Below are 26,225 nucleotides of genomic sequence, written 5' to 3' on the forward strand. Positions count from 1 at the left end.
CAGAACAGGCTGTTGAGGCATTTAATGACCGTGGCGCTGGTCATGTCTGGGCAGGGGAAGGCGAATGGGAACCGGGAGTATTCGTCCACAATGTTCAGGAAGTAAACATTGCGGTCGACGGACGGGAGGGGGCCCTTGAAATCTAAGCTGAGCCGCTCAAAGGGCCGTGTAGCTTTGATTAAGTGGGCTCTATCTGGGCGGTAGAACTGAGGCTTGCACTCCGCGCAAGTGCGGCAGTTCCTGGTCAGGGACCGAACTTCCTCAATCGAGTAGGGTAAGTTACGGGACTTTATGAAGTGGAACAGCCGCGTGACCCCTGGGTGGCAGAGGTCGTTGTGGAGGGTCTGTAGCCGATCCCCGGTGGCGCTGGCACACATCCCTCGTGAGAGGGCGTCAGGGGATTCGTTAAGGGCCCCTGGCCGGTAAATGATGTCGTACTCGAAGGTGGAGAGCTCGATCCGCCACCTAAGAATCTTACCATTTTTAATCTTCCCCCTCTGTTTATTATTGAACATAAACGCTACCGACCGCTGGTCGGTAAGTAGGGTGAAGCGTTTGCCGGCTAGGTAGTGGCGCCAGTGGCGCACTGCCTCCACGATGGCTTGGGCCTCCTTTTCCACGGAGGAGTGTCTGATCTCGGGCCCTTGGAGGGTCCTCGAGAAGAAAGCTACGGGCCGCCCCGCCTGGTTGAGGGTGGCCGCCAAGGCGAAGTCAGACGCATCACTTTCCACTTGAAATGGAGTGTTCTCGTCCACTGCCTGTAGCGTGGCCCGCTCAATATCCTGCTTAATGCTTTTGAAGGCGGCGTGGGCCTCAGCAGAGAGCGGGAAAGAGGATGCTTTCAAGAGGGGGCGGGCTTTGTCGGAGTAGTTGGGGACCCATTGGGAATAATAAGAAAATAACCCCAGGCATCTTTTCAGGGCTTTGGGAGTGTTGGGCAGGGGCAGCTCCCGTAGGGGGCGCAATCGGTCGGGGTCTGGTCTGATTTCCCCATTCTCCACCACGCTGCCTAGTATGCAGAGGCGCGTGGTGTTGTAAACGCACTTGTTCTCGTTGTAGGTGAGGTTGAGTTTTTGTGCGGTTTTCAGGAACCTCTCGAGGTTCGAGTCGTGATCCTGCTGGTTGTGACCGCAGATGGTGACGTTGTCGAGGTAGGGGAAGGTTGCCTGCAAGTGGTGGTCATCGACCATGCGGTCCATCTCCCTCTGGAAGACCGAGACCCCATTCGTCACCCCAAAGGGGACTCTGAGGAATTGGTAGAGGCGGCCGTTCGCCTCGAAGGCGGTGTACGGGCGGTCCTCTGGTCTGATAGGGAGCTGGTGGTACGCTGACTTGAGGTCGATGGTGGAGAACACCCGGTATTGGGCGATTTGGTTCACCATTTCTGATATGTGGGGTAGCGGGTAGGCGTCTAGTAGGGTGTACCTGTTGATCGTTTGACTATAGTCGATCACCATCCGTTTCTTCTCGCTACCCCTTACCACTACCACTTGGGCGCGCCACGGGCTGTTGCTGCGTTCAATAATGCGCTCTTTCAGGAGCCTGTCTACCTCGGTCGCGATAAACCGCCTGTCCTCCCAGCTGTACCTCCTGCTTTTGGTCGCTATTGGCCGGCAGTTAGGGGTAAGGTTCGCGAATAGCGAAGGCGGCTTTACCTTCAGGGTAGCCAGACCGCACACTGTGAGGGGCGGCTGGGACCCACCGTACTTGAGCGTGATGCTTTGGTGGTTGCACTGGAAATCCAGGCCCAAGATCACGCTCGCACATAGGTTCTTCATGATTAATACTTTAAAATTATCATATACAGTTCCGTTAACGCACAATTGTACCGTGCAGTAACCCAGAATGGTCAATGTCTGGGTTTTGTCAGCCATAGAGATGGTACCCTGAGTAGGGACCACCTTTAGGGAGAGTTGTTGTGCCAGTTCTGGGTGGATAAAGCTCTCCGTGCTTCCACTGTCAATTAAGCATTTAACCCGGCACCCGTTTACCTCGATGTCCACCATTGATCTGGATAGCGGGTGCGGCCTGGTCTGGTCCACTGTGACCGATGCCACTGTAGGGCCCTGATCGATACAAGATGGCGTCCACGCTGTCTGCTCACAAGATGGCGGACCCCACGAGGTCGGGCAAGATGGCGTCCAAGATGGCCGCTCCCACGGCGCACACGCGGCGGTGGCGGGTTTTCCGGCGGCGTTCCCTCTGCACACCTTTCCGAAGTGCCCCTTCTTACCGCACTTAAAGCAGGTGGTGCCTTTCGCCGGGCACAGGTTTCTGGTGTGCTTTGGCTGCCCGCAGAAGTAGCAGTTGGGTCCCTGACGCGTCGCGGCTGTCGTAGGGCTTCTGGGGGGAGAGCGGGGCCCAGCCGGTGTCGGGCTGTCGGGCGGGGAAGATGCCTTCCAAGATGGCGGCGCCCTTGGTGCACACGTGGCGGCGTGGACGGCGCGGGCTGAAGAGTAGGCGTCCGAGTTTCTCTGGGCCACATCCAGGGATCGCGCGGTGTCCGCAGCCTGTTTCAGGTCCAACCCCGTTTTTTCCAGCAGTCTTTGCCGGATGTAAGTGGAGCTGAGGCCTGTGATGAAGGCATCGCGAACAAGCTCGTCAGTGTACACCGCGGCTTTTACATCTCGGCACTTGCAGTCTTTGACAAGCATTTTCAGGGTGCTTAGGAACTCCTCCACCGATTCCCCAGGTCGCTGTGCGCGGGTGGCGAGCAGGTGCCTAGCATACACCTCATTCATAGGCTGCTGGTAATGCGCCTTTAAGATGTCGCAGGCGGCCAGGTACATCTCGGCGTCTTGGATGAGGGGGTAAACCCGGTGGCTTACCCAATTCCGCAGAATTCCGAGTCTCATCCTTGCAGCGTCCGTAGCGTCTTTGACGGCTGCGGAATTGTCCAGGAAGAATTCCATACACTCAAACCAGTGTCCGAAGCGTGCTGATGCGTCCGGAGCATGTTGATCCAAATCCAAACGTTCGGGTTTCAGGAGTTGATCCATAGTGTTGAAAAAATAAGTTAATAAAATTGATGTGCCTCAATAATTCCGAGACTCGAAGGTAGCAGAACAAAACAAGGCTTTTATTAACTTAGAACGAAACACGTAAGCGAGAGAGATGTCGTCCTTCTGGAGATTGGGGCTAGACTGAAGCTAGCTTACAAACGGGGCCAGGTATGGGCGGAGCCCTACACACAGCACATTCCAGTATACAATACAGTACATTCCAGTACACAATACAATGAGGTCTGGGGGAAGGGAAATGACACTGAAACCGATCTCAGTCACAGGCAGTGATGAATGGAAATATTTCATCACACACCTTACACATGTTGGTTTGTCAAAGTGTAATTATGGCTAATTTCCTTTCGAAGCATAGCTGTAACTGACAAAGGTAATAGAGATTTATTATAGGTTACTTACACATTTTTTCCTTCAGTCAGAGTTGAACCTTCCACTGTACAAGCAGTTATGGAGCTGTAGAGACAACCCATTGAGTACTAGATCAACGGTGGTTGAGGGAGAGAAGAAGAAGAAAATGATAACTGTTTTCTTTTTAACATCTGCTTATACTGTCATGTGAAAAAAGGCAGTCAAAGCGATAAATCATACAGGACAATTTGGAAATTCTGACATAGCATAAACATAGTTGAAAATTATTAACCACAGTGGAATAAAAATAACAGCCAATTATTGAAATCTGGGGAAAGAATGATCAGATTAATCTTAATCACGTATGCTGGAATGATACTGATTAGTTGGTCGATGTACTGCACTGGTAGTCATTCTTGAAGCAGACCTTGCTCCAGAATGGTGGACTAAAATCAGTGTGATGGAAGTAAATCAGATTTTTTTTTAAATAATTTCGAATACTTTAGTAAAAAGGTGTACACACACACACAATGTGGAGTGTCTGTCCACCAGTTGCAACAATGCTCCCATGAGCATATTTAAATTATTTAAAGAGCCCACTCTGTGGCATTTGATAGGGTCGGGCTTCCACTCCACCAACACAGGTGCACCTAGGAGCATTGGCCATTCTCAACCCCAACTGAGTTTTAGTCCTATAGTATTATCATTGGATTCACAGAGGGTCCATTGCACATGTTGCTTTAAAGCTTGCCAGCAAAATCCCAAATACATCCACTTTGGAGAATCAAATGCAGGGGGTGGGTCAGGATAGAGCACTGGATGAAGCACCAAGTACCAGTGAGGGAGAGCAATTGAAGGTGACAGAGGATGAGCAACAACCAGAGGAAGTGGGGATTAGGCCCCGATGGGCAGCTATGGTCTGACTTATGGATTCATATCATTTAGGGACTGTATACTGATGTACACTGATTAATCAGCCAAAGCTGTTCATGCAGCCCTTTGAGAATATTCAGAGCCCTCTGAGCGGAATAGCAGAGAACATGCAGCAATGCTACTTTGGCATGCTGGAGGGTTTCAGGATTCAGGTTTCACCATAGAGTGAATGGCAACTCCAGTGTGCTCTGTAGCAGAACTCCCAATGACTGAGGTTTCAAGAACTGATGCTATTTTGCTTGCCAACATAATGTCAGCCGTTATTAAGACTTTCAATTCCAACTTAGAAGAGGGTCTCACTTCTGGTGTACAAAGGCTAGGGGATTGGCTCGAGAGGACCTTGATGGCAGACTTCATGCTCTTTAGTGATGGCCAAGGGTCTCGTCCCTGGTCATCCACAAAGACAACCAGTAGCTTGTAAATGGCAGGAAGAGAGATGGATGAGGACTTGACCTCTCATGTTAATGACCCATCCAACCTTCCTGGCAGTACCTCAGTAGACTGCAGAAGCAGTAGGTAGAGGAGAGGAGCAACCGGCTAGTGCAGATGCCAAGGTGCTAGCAATAGTGGCAGCGCCTTCCAGGACCCAGCAGAAACAAGAGATTCACCATAGGCAAGTTACTAGGACCAAACTGAGGAGCAGCAGTAAGCCATAACACCTAGAAGCACAAGATTAGGAAGTAGATGACTCAAACCCTATACTATCATTGAGGACAAGCACTGGGGAAGCAAACATTGATGCAGGGACATAAACTGTTTGCACCTTCTTTGCGATGTTCATTTATGATTTGTTGGCAAAAGTGAATGTTGGTGTTGGGGGCTAAAATATATGGATGTAATGAAGGCAGGCAAATTTTGCCCAGCTTGTGGGTATGGTACAAGTGTAGCACAGAAAAGACCATTGGATTGTTTGTGGAGGAGCTGCAGGGCTGCTCTTACGGAAAGACATGTCCTAGTAGATCTATCTGAGTTGTATCACTTAGTTCCTGGGACACCTACAGGTGGGTGCTTTTTGCTTGAAGTGCTAGCACATCTGCCTTTCTTCACCCCACAAGTAATTTACTTCCTCCTCCATATTCAGCAGAGCCATTTGCAGACCGAAATGCATGCCCACACTGAGCACTATGCCAGTAACTGCGAGTGGCAAATGATGGCAGCAAGAAGGTTGCTGTTGGGGGTGTGCACTAATGGAATGCTGAGTGAACTGCAGAAAAAGAGCAGCAATCAGCAGAAAAAAAAAATAAGGGCACTAGCTCTGATTGAAAAGATAAGTTTCCCAAGTCAAAAACAACAGTATAAATACAACTCTCACAAATATGGCAACCTAGTTTAAAGTGATGGCGATCTAGAGTGAATAGCTGGCAGGCCTCCAAATGCCAATTTTACATGAGCGCTCAGTGAATCGGGAACTGCACTGCAGAAGAGTACAGGAAATTCGTCATGGGACTATATATAATTTAAATAATTTTGCAGGGTGTAATAATGCCAGTGCAGAAGCTTTAACCTCCTATGGAGTGGTGAATTCAGCACTGAGTGCACGGAGGCCTACTTGGCTGATTATTTGGGCCTTGCACTCTGCTGGTGAGGAGCATCTCCCATAGCGCGACACCAGGGAATCGGCCCTTGTAACTTTCCAAATTCACACATTATACATGGATGTAGTTACAACATATCTATGGAAGAAAAAAGTATTCTTCTGGAACTGGCACAAGTTCTTCTCTTCTTCTTAGGCAGTCCCTTGGAACCGAGGATGACTTGCATCCACACTAAAAAGGAGTTCTCAGGTGACTGATGAGTCCAATGCGGGACCTACAGTCTCTGTCACAGGTGGGGCAGACGGTAGTTGAAGGGGCGGGTGGGTGTGGTGCTTGGGTTGACGTGCGCCCCTTCCGTTATTTGTGCTTGGCTTCCGCTTGCTCCCAGCAAAGAGACTCGAGGTGTTCGGCACCTTCCTGGATACTTCTCCTCCACTTTGTGCGGTCTTGGGCCAGGTGTCGGTGGGGATGTTGCACTTTTTCAAGGAGGCTTTGAGGGTGTCCTTGAAACGTTTCCTCTGCCCACCTGGGGCTCTCTTGCCGTGTCGGAACTCCGAGCAGAGCACTTGTTTTGATAGTCTCGTATCGGGCATGCGGACGATGTGTCCCGTCCATCAGAGCTGATCGAGCGTGGTCAAAGCTTCGATGCTGGAGATGTTAGCCTGAGCAAGAACACTGACGTTGGTGCGCCTATCCTGCCAATGTTAAGAACAAGTTAAGACACTCTTGACAGGCAAATATTGTCAGTAGAACCCAAAAGAATTTAAAATAGGCAATACATATATCTGAATATTCGAGAAATAAGTGCACGAGCTCTGATGGAACCATTCTACATATGAAATAAAAATGAAGAAGAACTGGCACGCCGTAAAGACTGGAGACAGAAATTAGGAAAATAAATGTCTTTACAGGTAACTCGCATAATATATATGATTAATAATAGTTATTTCCATTTCAGTCTGGCTTGAAACGACAAGGTGAGTAGCAAGAATAGAAAAATCTCTGCAATATTGGTAATGTGACAGTTATTTACAATATGTGTAGAAGTGATAACAAAATGTTACATGTCAAAGTCCATGATAGGCTAGCAAAATCTCAATATTAAAATTTGAGAAGGCATTTCATATTTGCAGGTTCATAAACGGCTACCAGAAGCCATTTTAGCTCAGAGAGGTGGATGCTGGTCATCATGCCATAATTAGCAATTGGAACAATAGTAGGAATATGGCCAATTTAAATTACTAGTCTGTTAGAATTTACTAAGTATTTTTTTAAAGAACCACTTCATTCTTAGAACTGTGCTAGATTCAAAGACAGCTAATTATAATTAGCCATGAATTGCTGCCAGAGAGCACGACCATGCTATTGGTTAACATGGAAATTATATTGTCATGTTTATAACATTGTTTATTCCAAGAACATTTTGCAACTCATCAATGTGAATAATTTGAAATGATTCCTCACAAATGCATTTGAACAAAAATAAATAACACCAGATTAACCAATTACATTGGAAGATGAAATTCACCAAACAGGCAGTAGGGAAGGCAGGGATGGACTGGATCCCCAGAGAGGGCGAGGGATTCTTCAGGATTTGTGAAAAGGAGCCGTTGATAATACAACGCTATGGAACCATTCACTGGGACACTCGGGAAATACGGCCAGTCCACCCCTGCATTGAAGCATTTGGTTCGCAATCAATGAAGCAAAAATGCTGTTGACAGAAAGCTTTTACTAGGTATTGACATTTAAAATAATTATTTATTACTTGATCTATGGCTAGATTGTTTAGTCTAAGTATTGCAGGCCAGGACAAAGTCACAATTTGAAAGCCATGAGGCAGGAAGAAATACAACCTCATTAAAAAGGGATGAGTAAAGCAATGTCAACAACAACTTGTATTTATATAGTACCCTTAATGTAGTAAAACATCCCAAGGCACTTCACAGGAGTGTTATCAAACAAAATTTGACACTGAGCCACATAAGGAGATATTAGGGCAAGTGACCAAAAGCTTGGTCAAAGAGATAGGTTTTAAGGAGCGTCTTAAAAGAGGAAAGAGAGGGAGCGGGGCGGAGAGGTTCAGGGAGGGAATTCCAGAGCTTAGGGCCTAGGCAACAGAAGGCACGGCTGCCAATGGTGGAGTGATTAAAATCAGGGATGCTCAAGAGGTCAGAATTGGAGGTGCAGATATCTCGGAGGGTTGTAGAGCTGGAGGAGATTAGAGAGATAGGGAGGAACAAGGCCACGGAGGTATTTGAAAACAAGGGTGAGAATTTTAAAATCGTGATGTTGCTTAACCGGGAGCCAGTGCAAGTTAGCAAGCACAGGGGTGATGGGTGAGCGGGACTTGGTGCGAGTTAGGGCACAGGCAGCAGAGCTTGAGGTAATCCAAAATTTACGGAGGGTAGAAAATCTGAGGCCGGCCAGGAGTGCGTTGGAACAGTCATGTCTGGAGGTAACAAAGGCATGAATGAGGGTTTCAGCAGCAGATGAGCTGAGGCAGGGTTGGAGTTGGGCGATGTTACGGAGGTGGAAATAGGAGATCTTAGTGATGGCGTGGATATGTGGTCGGAAGCTTATTTCAGTGTCAAATATGACACCAAGGTTGTGAACAGTCTGGTTCAGCCTCAGAGAGTTGCCAGGGAGAGGGATGGAGTCGATGGCCAGGGAACGGAGTTTGTGGCAGGGACCAAAGAAATGGCTTCGGTCTTCCCAATATTTAGTTGGAAGACATTTCTGCCAATCCCGTACTGGATGTCGGACAAGCAGTTATGACAATTCAGAGATAGTGGAGGGGTCGAGAGAGGTGGTGGTGAGGTAGAGCTGGGTGCTGTCAGTGTACACGTGGAAACTGACGCTGTGTTTTCAGATGATGTCACCGAGGGGCAGCATGTAGACGAGAAATAGGAGGGGACCTACCTTTAACATATACCTTAACGTAAAATTCTGAGGTGTTTTGATAGAGTAACTGGGGAGAAACTGTTTCCGCTGGCAGGAGGGTCGGTAACCAGAGGGCACAGATTTAAGATAATTGGCAAAAATTCCAGAGGGGAAATTAGGAGAATTATTTTTATGCAGTGAGATGTTATGATCTGGAATGGACTACCTGAAAAGGTGGTGGAAGTAGATTCAATAGTAACTTTCAAAAGAGAATTGGATAAATACTTGAAAAGGAGAAATTTGCAGGGCTATGAGCAAAGAGCAGGGGAGTGGGGCTAATTTAAGTTTTACAGAGTCAGCAGAGACACGAAGGGCCAAATGACCTTCTTCTGTGCTGTACGATTCTATGATTCTATATTCAACATATAAAATTCTGAATATTGCAGTGCACAATTAGATAATATGTTATTTTAATAAACAACTGATCATTCTTTAATTTGCAGTACTCATGGAGTTTCCTTGTTACAAAGAAGCTGCTCCAGTTCTTAACTTTCATTATGAATATATAATCTTTCAGAAGCTCTCATTTTAAATCTGCAATGTGCTGCCCCGATAGACAGCAAAAAAACACATGTTTTTTCAACTAAGCTGCTTTGCCACAGGATGTGAAATGGTTGTTTATGGAGTGAAGACCATATAGGAATTAGCAGTTATCTGATCTAAGTGGCAAATGCAGCACTTCCTGTGAACTCGATATTGATCAGGGTTATGAGTGTTGCTACTAGTTTGTATCACACTGCTAATGGGCTAAATGAAACTGGAGGTTAAAACCCATGGTAAGCTATGAAGAAGTTTGAAATACAAAGCAAACAGGAAGTGGTAAGTGTCAACTAATACAAGTCTGAAATGACTTTACTTTCAAACTCAAAAATCACTGCACTTGATTGGCAAATTAAAAATGTATCCAAGTTATACTTTTAACAATTAGATTTAAATTTACCTAAACTTAATTCTTCTATAAATAAAGCAGAATAAATGCTAAGTTCTAAGTTAACGTACAGCTAAAGTAGAAATCAACAACATTCCTCATGTGAATGTCACAGATTGGCCAGAATATTAAAAGCAAACAATCCATGAGGAATCTAAGCTTGTGTATAAAAGGGTCGTATTTGTCAGCGGACATTTGCATAGAGGATACTGCCAGAAACTGAATCCTGTCTTTCAAAGGTTCAAAAATAACTTGTTGGCCTCAAGACTTATTTACAAAGATAAGGGCAGGTGAGGGAGACCACTCACCTATCTAGCCTGACCAACCATAAAAATCTACGATTTCCCCATCACAGCATCCAATTGCCCCTTGAATGGTTCCAGGTTTTTTTTTGCCTCCCCTATCCTACGCAGAACACTATTCCAGATATTAATTATTCTTTGTATGAAGAATTGGTTCCTGACATCAGTCTTGAACCTGCTTTTTACCAGTCTGTACCACCAGCGCTCTGTATTCCCCTTTTCTATTCCACAGAGTATGCTATATACCTCAATAAAGCCCCCTCTCATTCATCTTCTCTCACGGCTGAGGAATCCAAGTTTTTCCAACCTCTCCTCCAAACTCAATCCTGACACTAGAAATCAGCTTCATGGCCATCCTCTGCACTGCTTCTCATGCTTTAGTGACCAGAAGTTGTAATACATGTGGGTAGAACAAATGAAGGACAGAGACATGATGAGTTGCTAGTCCATGTGCTTGTTTACTAGGTCAGAGCGAACTGAGCATGCTCATCCTAAACCATGTGACAAACCATGTGATAATACATTACACTGCTTTCCCTTTAAAAAAAATGTACATATTCCCCTCTCAAATACAACAAAACTATGGTCCCACCTTTCCCAGCATTACATGTACCACAACAAAAATTCCTGGCTTTTTTACTTTTAAATCAACTACAAATGCTACAAATGAACTACAAATCCAGTTTAACAACAGGTTTGTGGAGCCTTCCTGATCTCCTTACAAAAGGTTTTGGTGTTGAACCAATTTTCGGGCTATTTTGTTTTGGTTCTGAACTCAAAGAAGTAGGTACCACCACTCTGTTTCCCCACTTGATACAACCTTGCTCACAAGACAATTCAGTACGACGGTTATGGAATGGCTTCAATTCTGTGTCCATACACTGATCAGTCCATCCATTCAAGGTGTTTTCATGCACTCTTTTCAGTACTGAGTCCTTTTGAGTCTCATCTGCAATCTCAGTTGCATTCACAGGAAAGTCTTTGTCAACTGTACCTTAGTGTGAAAATCTCACCTTCACGCCCAACACACCATGTGGCAACCTGGACAAGGCATTTGCGATTGCGTTTTGCTTTGAAGTGCGATATTCAATCGTGTAGTTATATTGTGACAACAACACAGCCCAACGTTGCATTCTTGATGTGGCCATTGCAGGGATAGCAGATTTGGGTCCCAATATTGCTAGGAGCAGTTTGTGATCAGTTATCAGGGTAAACTTTCTGATCAGAAACTGTTGGAATTTCTTGATTCCAAACACTATGACGAGTGCTTCCTTTTCAATTTGCACATAGTTTCTTTCGCTCTTTGTGAGGGTTCATGGTGCAAACACGATTGGTTTCTCTTGGCTGTCATCCATTACATAGCTTATGACAGCTCCCACATCAGAGCTAGAAGCATCACACGTTAACTTAAGTTCACGCTGTGATGAAATATGCCATTCATCAGACTCTGTAGTTAACTGTATATATTGTATTGCCTGCTCCAGTGTTTGTACCTTGTATTGTGTATAGGGCACCGCCCCCTTTGTGTGTTGGCTCCACCCATACCTGGCCCTACTTAAGACAAGTCCAGGCTTGTCTTGCAGTAGAACAGCAGCACGCTAGGTGAAGCTAGGTGCAGACACCGGCATCTTTTCTTTGCTAATAAAAGCCTTGTTTTATTCTGCTAACTTCGAGTCTTGAAGTTATTGAGGCGCATCACACGCTCTGTGTCGTAGTGCACAAGTAGAGCATCGCTAGAGAGACTTCTCTTAGAAGCGTTGTGAGCTTCCTGTTACGCTTTCGTCCACTTCCACTGGACATCCTTCGAGGAGCTCGTGCAATGGAGCTAACATGCTCGCTAACTCAGGTAAGAATCGTGCGTAGTACTGAACCATTCCAAGGAAAGGTCTTAACTCACACATGTTCCGTAGCTTTGGAGCATTGATGACAGCATCAACCTTTTCCTTAACTGGTTGCAAGCCATTTGCATCAACCTTCAGACCAAGGTACACAACCTCGGGCTGCACATTTGCTCCTTTTCAATTTGATATTGTAGGCATTCAACCTTTGAAGCACTATATTTAACACTTCTAAATTTTCTTCCTTGCTGCTTGTTGTGATCAGCACATCGTCTTGATTGCATAAGCAATTTGGAACTCCTCGCAAAATCATATCCATCATAGCCTGGAAGATTTTGGGGGAGGACTTTACACCATACGACAGCTTGGTGTATGAGTACAGTCCCTTGTGTGTGCCGATAGTGAGATACTGTTGACTCTCTTTGTCAACATTCAGCTGAGCGTAAGCGTGCAACAGGTCAAGCTTGGAGAAAACCTTTGACCCAGAGAGTGCTACATACAAATCTTGTGATGTAGGTAACGGGTACTGCTCATCGTCAACTGCTTGGTTGATAGTATCCTTGAAGTCACCGCACAGGTTTTGTCTACTTTGGGCACTACCACAATCAGGGTAACCCATTCACTTTTGTCAGTTTTTACTAGCACTCCATTTTCTCTGAGCTTCACTAGCTCCTCCTCCACCTGACTTTTCAATGCATAGGGGACCGGCCTTGCCTTACAATAGACAGGCTTCACGTTGGACTTGATGCGGATATGTACGTCATATCCAGTGATGCCCTCATAACTGTCTGAGAACATGCTTTTATACTTGTTCAGCATTCTGTCGAGTCGCTTCTTAGAAACATCTACACTGAATATATTTTTCCAGTCTAGTTTTAACTTTCTCAACCAGTCTTTGCCCATGTGGGTTGGCCTGTTGTTGTAGCTCGCTACAATAATAGACAGCTTTACTGACTGGCCATTGTGCTGAACTGTACATTCCATTTGTCCACATGTCTCTAGGATTTCTCCGGAGTAGGTTTTTAACTCTACGGTACTCTTTGTAAGTGGTACTTGATTAAACTTACTGTCATGTATGTCCTTACTCATGATAGAGCAGTCTGCCGCTGTGTCGATACACATATTAATATATTGGTCATTGATCAAAAGTTTTGCATGGAAGTCTTTCTCACAACTGTCGCTAGTGGCATAGATACTGTAGATGCCTAGTTTTTCAACATCAGGTGTGTTCACTTCAATATTGTGAATTCCTCCCTTTTGTTGTTGCTGCTTTGCAATGTCACTAGAATGGTTCTTACTTCCTGCTTTAGATCTAGCTCTGCAAGCTGTTGAAATATGGCCTTGCTTCTGGCAGTGAAAACACTTCGCATTTCTGTATTGGCAGGACTGTGGTGAGTGATTTCCATTGCAGCAATAACAATTCACTGAACTGCTCTCACCGACATGCTTTTGACTCGGTCTCACAGCTTTAGGTTTTGCGGTGGTTTTGTGACTGTCGACCTCAGCTGCACTAGTCATTTCAGTTGAACGGAGCTCTCTAGCATTCTTAGACACCATTTCCATAGATAGGGCAATTGTGCATGCTATGTCAAATGTTAGGTTCGGAGTGTTCAGTAACTTGGACTGTGTGCGCTCATCCACTGGTCCACACACAAACTTATCTCGCAACACATGATCCAAAAATGTGCCGCAGTTACAATGCAAAGACAGGTTCTTAAGAGCTACAATGTACCCACTGTTTTTGGTTTCTGGTACCAAACTCAAAGCTCTCTGCTATTTCTAATGGCTTTGGGTCAAAATGGTCCTCGAGTTTCTCGACAATGTCTTCAAACGACGCATCCTTAGCTTTCCCTGGCGCGAGTAGGTTTGTCAACGTTCTGTAGACATCTGGCCCGATCTCCGTTAGAAAAATTGCTTTTTTCCGTTCACAAATTACTATATTTTGAGCTTGAATATTCTCATCTGCACCTTCGGTCTCAATAATGTTAATGGCCTTAAAAAACATCTCCATTAGCTCAATGTAAGAACTGAATGGTTCACGAGCTCGGTCATACACGCTGAGGCTCCCGATGAATCCCGTAGGCGCGGCCATGATTGTCCTGATCCGGTTGAACAGTGACTCAACACGTTACCTGTGTACTTGTGAGAATCAACGGCGCTGTTGCTGTGTATACATACACGCGAAGGTGAAGCACAGACTATTCTGCATCTGCATTAACAGTAAAACATCGCAAAAAATTCAGTTTAGGTGTCACAAATTCACCTTAAACTTTTCCACTCGAAGGTTGAACACTGTGTCCTTCCATGATCCCTAAAAATGGCTTTGGGATCCCATCCACGTCGCCAAAAATGTAATATATGCGGGTAGAACAAATGAAGGACAGAGACAGGATGAGTTGCTAGTCAAGGTGTTTGTTTACGAGGCCAGAGCAAACTGAGCATGCTCATCCTAAACCATGTGACAAACCATGTGATAGTATATTACAGAAGTGAATACAATACAGAAGTGAATACAATTCTCAAAGTGTGACGCAACCAGAGCCTTATGCAGCTTCAGCATGACAGCCTCAGATTTATACTTTGCTGAATTTGTAATGTTTCAGCATACTTTTTGCTTTGTTGATTGCAGCTATGCAATGAATTTGGGGGAGTGCTGGGGAGTAGTTTGGCCTGGTGGACAAAGGGAAAGGGTGAAAGTAGCAGAGGCAACTGAACAGATGGGGCTGGATTCTCCTCCGCAATGCCATCTGAACTGGGGTGTGTATCAGCAGAGGCTGAGGGAGAATTCTGGCGGCAAAGCCTACCGCTGCCTGACAACTCTGACCTGTATTTCCTTCCTCCCACCCCAGCTGCAGCAAGTGCTGGATGCTCCTTTCCCAAAACCATGTACAAATGGTGGTGGGTGCATGGGCCTGGGTCCATGGCTGATTTTACTGGTATCTGCCTCAGTTGCCATCTTCTAGGATGGCCAACTGGAAGGTGCAGTAGGTCCCATGAAGCAGCTGTATTAGCCCTTAGGTCCTCTAACTAAGGGAAGAGGGCCTTGTAGCAGCTATATAAGGGGAACAATAGGGATAGGAGTCTGGTTTTGCTGGTGACATGGGCATTGAAGGTAGTGATGAGGGAATGGCTGAGCAAATCAACAACTGCAGATGTATCATGGTAAATAAAGGGCCAGACGAGAGGCACTACCTTCAATGCCCATGTCACCAGCTCCTTGGAGCAGAGAAGGCTAAGAGGAGATTTGATAGAGGTGTTTAAAATTCTGAAGGGTTTAGATAGAGTAAATAAAGAGAAACTGTTTCCAATGTCTGAAGGGTCAATAACGATAGATTCAAGGCGATTGGCAAAAGAACCAGAGGCGACATGAGGAAAAACCTTTTTTCCGCAACGAGTGGTTCGGATTTGGAATGCACTGCCTGATAGGGTGGTGGATACAGATTCAATAGTAGCCTTCAAAAGGGAACTGGATAAATATTTGAAGGAGAAAAAAATTGCAGGGATATGGGGAAAGAGCGGGGGAGTGGGACTAACTCGATTGCTCTACGAAAGAGCCGGTGCAGACTCAATGGGCCGAATGGCCTCCTTCTGTGCTGTACTATTCCATGATTTTATGATTCTATGAACTGGGAGTTTGAAAGTATGGTTGTAAGCCACTTGGAACAGAAGTTTTTAAAGGGAAAGACACAGGAGGAAGTGGGGTTGAAACAGGGTGGAGTGATATAGGTGGTGGAAGTAGTTGGAGATGGCCTTGTCAGTGATCAAGACCATTGAAGTAGAGAGGACATAGGAGAGGGTGAGGTTGAGGCAATGGCAGGGAATATGGGTAGCAGAGTTTATATGGAGGGAGAGGCTTAGGGAGGAAAAGGCAATGAATTCAGAGGAGATAGGGCAAGAAGAGCTGAGATGGAGATTGAAGTCACCAAAGATGAAGAGTTGCTCAGTGCTGAGGCTCAGGGAGGAAAGGAGGGAGGATATATTGTGGAGGAACTCAGAGTGGGGCTTACGGGGTGATAGGTACCTTCCAAGGCTAAGGGTGATTTGGATAAGCACAAAACAGGTTGAAAGCATCTTAAGTCAAAGCTGAAAGCGAGCGTGTGGTAGGTAGGGAGATATTTGCGTGCACCTTCTAATTGAGGATATTGGAGCACTAAATACCCACAATTTCAATCATCACTTTATAACAGTGATTATAAATCATCATTATTAGTTATTATCACTCAGAAACTTGAAAGGATAAAAGTTAATTTCTCTCTAGTTAAACCAATTATTGATTTGGCTTTACTTGTGTTGGTGGTAAATTTTCATACGAAATATAGAAAATACCATATTAGCAGTAGGGTAGTAAATATGCATGTGTGGCGGAGCCACCAAAGGACTCAGATCGTTTGTATATACAGGTAGACTACCCTTTATCCGAACTTCCGAAAACCGAAACCCTCTAAAAACCGAAGGTTTTTTCGTTCAGCGTAAGTCGTGCGCATGACTTACGCTGAACGAAAAAACCTTCGTTTTTTAGAGGGTTTCGGTTTCGGAAGTTCGGATAAAGGGTAAGTCGTGCGCGCGGACCCCCGCCGACCCCGACCCCCGCCGACCCCGACCCCCACCGACTTACGCTGAGCGTCAGCGTAAGTCGTGCGCACGACCCCCCGCCGACCCCGACACCCCCGTGGACCCCGCCGGCCCCGACACCCCGCCGACCCCCCCCCTGCGGACACCCGCCGACCCCGACCCCCACGACTTACGCTGAGCGTCAGCGTAAGTCGTGCGCACGACCCCCTGCCCCCCCCCGCCGGCCCCGACCCCCCTGCTGACCCCCCCACGGACCCCCGCCGGCCCTGACCCCCGCCGACCCCCCCCGCGGACCCCGCCGGCCCCGACCCCCGCCGACCCCCCGCCGACCCACCTTCCGAAATCCGAAATTCTCCGAAAACCGAAACACGGCTGGTCCCGAGGTTTTCGGATAAAGGATAGTCTACCTGTAATTCCTTTAATAACATGTTAGCTACAGCCTGAGTCTGTATCTTTATTTATGCTGTTTAACTGTACAGAGCGTGGTTACTTTAACAGCGCGACTAAAACGTGATGACGTCACGCCGTTCATCACGTCACGCCGTTCATCACGTGATTCCCCACTGGCGGGAAAATGTGATGATGTCATGACGTCAGCCACGGGACTGCAGGGGCAGTCCTCGTGGAGCCTCCAAAGAGAGCAGACCTACATTCGATGTTATCCTGCAGTTTCTTGTTAAAACCTGTTTGTTTCATTAAAGTTCATTTTGTTTGATCGCCTGAGTAGAACTCAGTCTTTTAGTTAGGAACTCACGTTCCTACATTGGTGACCCCGACTTTCGCGAACGGTTTTCGCGGAAGATCTTCAGCATGGAAACGAACGCCGTGACTCTGAAACTGCCACAGTTCTGGGAGCAACAATCAGCCGCGTGGTTTATCCAGGCTGAAGCCCAGTTCGCCATCAGGAACATCATCGCGGATCAGACCCGTTATTACTACGTGGTCTCCGCCCTCGATAGTGCCACTGCCTCGTGGATCGTCAGCCTCCTCGGTAGTCCTCCTACTGACCGCAAGTATGATACGTTAAAGGCGTGGTTGCTACAAGTTTTCGGGCTCTCGAAGTCAGAATGCACTCGCCGGCTCCTCGCTATGCCCGGCCTCGGGGACTCCAAACCATCCGAGCTCATGAGCCAAATGCTCACGCTCTTAGGTGCCGAACCGGAATGCTTCCTCTTCCGGGAGCTATTCCTCTGCCAACTGCCAGAGCAGGTGCAGGCTGCCCTAGCCAGGTCCAGGCTGCCCTAGCCAGGTCTGAGGTCACAGACTGCGCCGAGCTTGCTGCCGAAGCAGATAAGATTTTCACAGTAACCCAGCAGTGCTGCGCTGCCACGAGACGCCCATCCCCCACAGACGCGGCTCCAGCTCCTCTTGCAGCGGGCTGGTGCTCCTACCACGCCCATTTTGGCGTGAAAGCACAACGCTACCGCTCTCTGTTGTGTATGTAACCGTTTACCTTTAAGGGAACTATAGAATGTAACCGTTCGCCTTTAAGAGCACTACTTTAGGGTGGCACTATCTATTGGCTCATGTATACTGTAATACCGATAGTGACCACACCAGTATATAAGGGTTGTGATACGTTAACTAGGGCAGAAATCGCCCAGACCTCTGAATAGTAAAGACCTGTTTTGTTTGTACTTCTAAAGTCTCTGAAGTTATTTACTGCACAACCTACAGACTTTACAGTGGCGACGAGTCCGATCGTACCCTGCGGCAAGACTAACCAGTAGCAGAGAGCTTCAAAAAGAAAACACGAGGCTCCGTCTACTAAAAGTATAGTACTTACTGGAAGCTGGAAGATTAACAGCAAAGCTGCGGCAGCAACAGGCACAGATTACCCTGCTACCACATCTTGAGCGAGCCAATCAGCCTAGAACAAGGCGGCCGAAGAGACTGTGAGTAGTTAAAACAAATAAATTAAAAAAAAAAAAAACGGGGTAGAAGTATTTGGAGGAGAAGGGCAAAGCATTCGGGTCCAACGGCGTCGGGTGACAGCCGGACCGCGGGCAATGTGAGAAGCCGTGCAGCAACCGCTGCCACGAAGCGCTGAGCCTGCGAGTAGGCGCGGGAGTGTCAGAGCCGAGAGCCGCGCGAGCGGGGGAGCCAGAGCCGAGCGGGAGGCGTTGCAAGCCAGCGATCGCATCTCCAGATAAGGGCCGAGAGCCGCGAGAGCGATCGGATCTACAGATAAGGGCCGGCAGCCGCTTCGCGATCCAGCGATCGCATTATAGATAAGGGCCGCACTCGGGCTGACAGACGGCGTCGGGGGACCGGGTGAAGACCGCCAAGCGCGGGAAAACCGCCATCGAAGTGGGCGGGGAGAGCGAGAAGCGCGGGAAAGCCGCCATTTTTCGCGGGGAAACCGCTGAAGAAGAAGGAAGAAGCGGGAAACCGCCATCTTGGAAATTATTAAGAATTTCAGGAAAGTAATAAGATTTTTCAGAAAGGCTGGTGTGTTCTCAAGAAGAGAGGGAAAATAAGTATAAGTACAGCAATACTTGTGGTGTTCTCAAAAAGAGAGAAGAAAATTAATAATAAGTAAAGTAATACTTGTACTGTACTCGAAAAGAGAAGATGCCTAAGCGAGGAAATATTAATGATTTTAATGCTGAAATAGAAGACAGGGCCACGTATGGGGAACGCATAGGAATATATTGCGTAGCCATATACGACAAGGCAATAACTTTGTTAAATTCGATGGGAGCAAAAACATACGGGCTTTTGAAACATCTAATAGCACCAGTTAAACCAGTGGACCAAATGACTGCAAGCATTTCCAAATGCTACCGTTGTGGAAAGACAACGCACGACCAGAATCAGTGCTGGTTTAAGAATCAAGAGTGCAGGAAATGTGGCAAACTGGGTCACATCGCGAAGGTATGCAGGTCCAGAAAGAAGACCAACAAACAAAGGAAGCCACCACCACAAGAAAAGTACAAGGTGCATCAGGTGGCTGAAAAGAGTTCAGACGAACAAAATTCAGACTCAGACCCAAACAGCCAGGAGTTGGATAGTCTGAGAATCCACAATGTGGGTAAAGTAACTGATCTACAGACGATCTGGGTCACACTAAAAATAGCTGGAGTCCAAGTACGAATGGAGCTGGACACGGGATCAGCTGTATCAGTCATCAACCAAAAGGACTACCACCGACTATTCTCTCACATACCCTTAAGAAATACCAAGTTCGTATTACAGACATACACGGGGCATCGCGTATACCCCATGGGGAAAATAAGAGTCAAGGTGAGAGATAGGGGTAAAGTACACCCAAGAATGAATTTGTACGTACTACCTGAGGGAGGACCACCACTTCTAGGACGGGAGTGGATCAAGAAAATAGACATGGAATGGCACTACCGACAAGCAATGACGAGTGAGGACTCGGTGCAGACAAGCAGCTCAGACTCTGAGCCGGAAGACGATAAGTCCAGCTTATGTATGAAAAACAAGGTTAACATTAACTCACAGACTAAGGTTGGAAAATCGATGGCGTGCATAAAGACAGAGAATTCTGAGTCTGTTCAAGCTACAGACATATGCATTACGGAGGAACACCGGGCTCGAACTCAACGCTATTTCAAAGTACAACAACAATTAGAACAATTAAGTTACCGCCTCGTACAAGAGATGAAAACAATGAAAAAGTTCTATGACACCGAATGGGAGAGTCTGGAAAGACAACAGAACCTACTGGCTCAAGCAGAGAGCGACCATAGAGCCATCGTGACCAATTACCGATCACATCTCCCTGATGATGTTCAGGGGTTAGAATATTTGCATGATCTAGAGATACAGCAGAAGGGCAAATCACGCTGCACTGAGGATTTTGTTCTGCAATTAGAGACGGAGCTAGTGCAGGCAAAGTTAAGAGAAGTTGAATCACAGGGTGCTCTTAAGGAGATGCAGAAACAAATCTTGGACATGGAAAAGAGAAACGCTTCTTTACCTGATGAGAATAATGTGGCCATGTTACAAGAGGAGCTTATAGGGGCGAAACTGAAAGAAGCTAAGCAAAGGATGTTGGAACTTGAAACGCAGAACCAAATCAGCGGTAATCAGCTATGTCAAGCAGAGAAGGAGTGCAAGGGTCTACATGAGAAGGTGCAATATCTCTCAGCCCAAAATAAGGGACTACTCACTCAGTTAAATGAAAGTAAACGGGAAATGGCTGAGATGGACTGCAAGAATAAAGAAGAGTTGATGGCAGTGAGACTTCGAGAGGCAGATAGCATAGCAGCCTTGGCTGAACTCCAACAGGAAATTGCGAAAGAAACAAAAGAGGAGGAATCTTCAGGAAGCCAGGATTTTATTCCAGTTCTTCTCTACGACTCCTTACAAGCAGAGTGCGAGAAGTTGAAAAAACAGTATGAACAGGCCCAGACTACAATTCTGGAGGGGGTTAACTCAGCAACCTCCGAAAAGCTAGTTTCGTTGGAAGTATATGAGCAACTAAAGGTTGAACATGAGCAAGAAGTCCAAAGGCTGCAGGAAATTCTTGAGGAGCTCAGGGCCAAGACAGACTCATCGGTAGAAGTTCCATACATAGATGAGGATGTAGAGGTGAAAGACATGGCAGAACTCATAAAAATATGGAAGGAAGCCCAAGACAAATATGAGGCGGCAATTACCGAGGTTGACCGACTTGAAGAACAGTTTCAACTGGGAATGGGCCCTGAACATGAGCTAGAGAGCATCGAGGCGCAACTTCTCCAAGCACTGGAAGCCAAAGTACAAGAGGAAGAGAAGATGAAAGCATTGGAGAAAATGATGGATGAAATGGAGGAGTACGCTGAATTACGTCCAGGGGAACAGGAGAATGGGGAAACAGCTACTTCAGTAGAAGGATTAAATAGCCTGATAACGAAATCCCTGAAGGAAGGGAAAGGATTGAACGCACAAATGAGGCCAGGAGGGAAGGAAGGGCAGACATCCGAGGAAGAGCAGGATGAATATGATTGCTTGAAGAAGGGTTTTGACCTGTTGAGTGACACCGAATGTTATGAGGATGTGGTCTGCCCAAATTGTGATGGGAACTCCCAAAGTGCTGAAATCCTGAGGAAGCACTTAAGGTCTAAGGAACATAGAGAGTTGGTGGCGCTACAGATGGCAGCCGGGAAAAGAGCTCGGAGAGTTTCAAAAAGGCAGAAAAGAAAAAGAAGCAGAAAATAATAACTGTTTAAAATATTATTACTTCTACTACCTCAGTCCGAACACTACGAAAGGTGCTAAATTTGTAAAAAAAATCCAGGGACATTATCAAGACAGCCAGTGGGTTGTATAAGTCCGCACTGCTGGTTCAACAGGACGAAAGTACAAGCTGTTAAAAAAAAAAAAAAAAAAGGCTATGGAGGATGCTGTCTGGAACGAATTAATACCAGAGACTGAATTTATGAACTGTTCCCACAGAGACTGAACCTGTAAACTGATTCCACTGAGAGTATGTTTGTAAACTGTTATATGACGTTGACTCCATTGAGAGTATATCTGTAAATTGTTATATGACGTTGACTCCATCGAGAGTATATCTGCAAACTGTTTATATAAAGTTGAAGATTGTATGTTTAACGGGATTCTGTAAGTAATAAGCTAGGAAGGGAGGAGTGTTGTGTATGTAACCGTTTACCTTTAAGGGAACTATAGAATGTAACCGTTCGCCTTTAAGAGCACTACTTTAGGGTGGCACTATCTATTGGCTCATGTATACTGTAATACCGATAGTGACCACACCAGTATATAAGGGTTGTGATACGTTAACTAGGGCAGAAATCGCCCAGACCTCTGAATAGTAAAGACCTGTTTTGTTTGTACTTCTAAAGTCTCTGAAGTTATTTACTGCACAACCTACAGACTTTACACTCTCCCTGCAGCTTTTCACCCAAAAAAAACCCAAAGCTCCTGCAGCGTTCCTGGCGAAGGAGGACCGAGTCTAATGGGCGCTCCGCGGCTGCGATGGCCATCGGATCTTCGGGGAAACTTCTTTACATCACCGATTCCCTATCGGGTCGACGTTTCCTTTGTGACACCGGGGCGCAGTGTAGCATCCTACCTGCGTCGAATTTCGATATGCAAGCTGGGGACCACGGCTTTTCCCTCGTGGCGGCTAATGGCACAGCCATTCGAACTTTCCGAAAGCGGCTGGTCCAAGTGTGTTTCGGCGGTCAGCGCTTCCATTGGGAATTCGTCACGGCCACAGTCTCGCAGGCCATCCTAGGGGCAGATTTTCTGCGTGCCAACGGCCTCCTCGTCGATGTCCGGCACCGCCGGTTGATCAACGCGGCCACCTTCCACTCGATTCCATGCCACCACGGTACTGCCGTGTCACGCTCTATCTCCGGATGACTTCACTCGGCTCCACGGAGAGTTCCCGGAGCTCACCAGGCCTACCGAGCTCCCACGTGCCAGCGGAGCTGAAGAACACCAAGTACGTATTTATCTGCCACGACGCTCACCGGGATCCGCTCAAGCCCCCTTACACTGGTCCTTTCCGCGTCATCGAATCAGGAGACAAATCCTTTTCGGTCGACATCGGAGGAAAGCTGGATCACATTTCGGTGGACCGGTTGAAGCCGGCTCACTTGGACCTGGACCGCCCAGTCATCATCGCTCAACCGCCGAAACGTGGCCGACTGCCTGCAGCCGCCGTGCCAGATCAACCACAGCCACCCGCCAGCTCGACCACCGTCCATCAGCTTTCTCTGCAGGGTTACCGAAGTCGCTCAGACAGACTTGTCAGGCCTCCTCGAAGCCTCACTTTTGCTGTTAAAGACAATTCTGGGGGGGCGCATGTGGCGGAGCCACCAAAGGACTCAGATCGTTTGTATATAATTCCTTTAACAACATGTTAGCTACAGCCTGAGTCTGTATCTTTATTTCTGCTGTTTAACTGTACAGAGCGTGGTTACTTTAACAGTGCAGCTAAAACGTGATGATGTCACGCTGTTCATCACGTGATTTCCCACTGGCGGGAAAATGTGATGACGTCATGACGTCAGCCACAGGACTGCCGGAGCAGTCCTCGTGGAGCCTCCAAAGAGAGCAGACCTACATTCGATGTTATCCTGCAGTTTCTTGTTAAAACCTGTTTGTTTCATTAAAGTTTGTTTTGTTTGATCGCCTCAGTAGAACTCAGTCTTTTAGTTAGGAACTCACGTTCCTACACATGCTTAATGCACAATTACCAGACCAAGAGAGGTTCCACAGAGGCCTTACATTTTTGAGCAGTATTTTAGGTTTAAGGCAGGACACTGATGAAGCTTGCTGAAACATCAATGCCCTGTTACAGAGTGGAAGAATGTAAGTTCACCTGTTTCACTGAAAGAGGGATTGCATACTCTCACAAAGACAAAAGTGATATTTTAACCTTCTAATGTTCTTCTAAGTATACCATAATTTTTTGGCAACAATTTACGCCAAATATCAAATGGCAGGAAACTACTATCGCCACTGACATCAACCACTGTACGTAATTTTGCAGCAATTGCATAATTACTTCACTAGCTGAGTTTTGGAGGAAGTGAAATAGCTATGGGGGTAATATTAACCCCCAGAAATGTGTGGGTTTGGGTCAGGTTGGAAGATAAAATGTTAAAAATCTGAAACAGGAACCTTTCAACAAAGCACTCTACCAAGCTTATGAACCACTTACAAATACCTTCCCCCTCACTGCAATGAAGCTCTTCAACAGATTTCCATTAATGAGCACATGTTTATTACTGATCTTCATTTCTAACTGTTCCTTCCTTGCTAGTCTTGCATGAATTCCTCCCCTTGAAAGCTTCATCTATATATATATAAATTGTTCGATCTGTCTGTCCTTCTGTCTGTCTGTCCTTCTGTCTGTCATCACGTGTGCGTCTGTCGGGCTATGCGCTCGAAAGTTACAGGGCGTACCTACGCGTGCGTTACCTCCAAAGAAAGCTTACGCTTCCGAGACGGTTTTAAGCGTATTTACGTTTCGGCCGGGCTAAAATCGCGCCCGCGGTATCCAAAAAACCTTAACATTCCGCTCATTAGCATCTCATTATCTGCTCATTAGCGACAGAGTGACCTCGAGCTCGACCAATCGTACGCCGGGTTGCTGGCGTGTGCCGCCAGGCCAATCGGTACCGGCGTGTGTGGGCGGGCCTTATCGTTCTGAACCGAGGTGAGTAGCCGCCATCTTGCTTCCCTTCTTTTTCCTGCTTTCTGCGTCTTTCTTTTCAAATATACATTTCCAGCAAAATAAAATTGAATTTATTAAATTGTTTTAAAATAAATCACTCATTTGTAAATATTTTATCTAACCTGAAGATTCTTTTTCCTACCTTTCCCCGTTTTTTTCTTAGGCCTGAAAGCCTGGGCCTTTCTTGCCCAGCCAGGCCCGAGCTAGGTAATTGGGCTGCTGCTAAGCTCCTCACGCGCCCCCCCCCCCGGTGTCACGTTACCCGGGGCAACGGCGTCAGCCACGAGGGTCAGGGTGCGCGCGCAGCAGCAGCAGGTGAGACTCTGTTCCGCGCTCGGCTCGGGCAGGGGGCGGGGCTCTTGAGAGTGCGGATCTCGACCTTGGTGAGCGGGAAGGGTTACCCCGGCAACGGGAGTGCGGGGCGGCTGGGGCTTGGAGAGCGGGGCTCTCGGGAGAGCGGGGCGGGGCGGGGCAGGGCGCTGGGGCTTGGAGAGCGGGGCTCTCGGGAGAACGGGGCGGGGTGCGGCGGCTGGGGCTTCGAGAGCGGGGCTCTCGAGAGTGCGGTGCGGTGCGGGGCGGCGCGGCAGGGTTACCCCGGCAACCTGGCGTGGCCGTCTCTCAGCCTCAAGCCCTCCCTTCCTCCCCCGCCCCCCCTCCCTCCCTTCCCCCTCCCTTCCGCCCCCCTGCCCTCTCCCCCCCTCCGCCCCCCTGCCCTCTCCCCCCTCCCTGCCCTCTCCCCCTCCCCCCCTCCCTGCCCCCTCCCCCCCTCCGTGCCCTCTCCCCCCCTCCGCCCTCTCCCCCCCTCCCTGCCCTCTCCCCCCGCCCTCTCTTCCCCCCCGCCCTCTCTTTCTCTTCCCCCCCAATCGCTCTCTCTCTTCCCCCCCAGTCGCGCTCTCTCTCTCTTTTCCAACAACAACATGCCCTCGAAAAAGCCTCGGCACCGCCGGGCACTTCAGCTAGTATAAGATGTAATGGTTTGGTTCAGACACTGTCCTTTCTCTATGATGCCCTGCTTGCCAACACTTGAAGTGGAGGGTGTAAGATTCGCTTTAAGATTTTAGTTGATGCCTTGTCTTACTAAATAATCGGTGCGATATAAGATTAGTAAATTTTCTCTCCTCTACCATACCTTAGATACATCAATCATAGTAAATACGAAAGTCCCACGCGTCCACGGTAACTTATGTCAGGTTAACTCGCTGGATGGAACATTGGATACCGAGGTTGATCTCTAGTGTCCGAAGTCTAAGCTGCCCCCTTACACCAGGATGCTCTCACTTTTTACACTATTTAGTGAACAATCCATGTCACCTGACAGACCCCTGACTTCATTCTTGGTTACACTGCAAAGCTATAGCTGTTATTTGGTCTGTGCTTCACAAGGTCTTGTTCCTTGGTGCCTTTTCTTCAGTAATTTTCTCATTAACCCTAAATTAACTTGCCTACTGTTAATTATGTTATTTCTTATAGTAATGCAATAATAGGTATGAACAACCCACATTATAATCTAATCTATTCCTCGCTCTTGCTTAAGCCTATATTATGATTAATGACAAACAAGCCCTGTTCTTCCTCCTTATCTCATTAAATGTTTCAGTTAGCAGACCACAACAATGTCTTATCAATGTTGCCTTGGCGACCT

The sequence above is a fragment of the Somniosus microcephalus genome, chromosome 14 (assembly GCF_052327205.1).
Source record: "Somniosus microcephalus isolate GS21.2 chromosome 14, FLI_Smic_1.0, whole genome shotgun sequence".
NCBI lineage: Eukaryota > Metazoa > Chordata > Chondrichthyes > Squaliformes > Somniosidae > Somniosus > Somniosus microcephalus.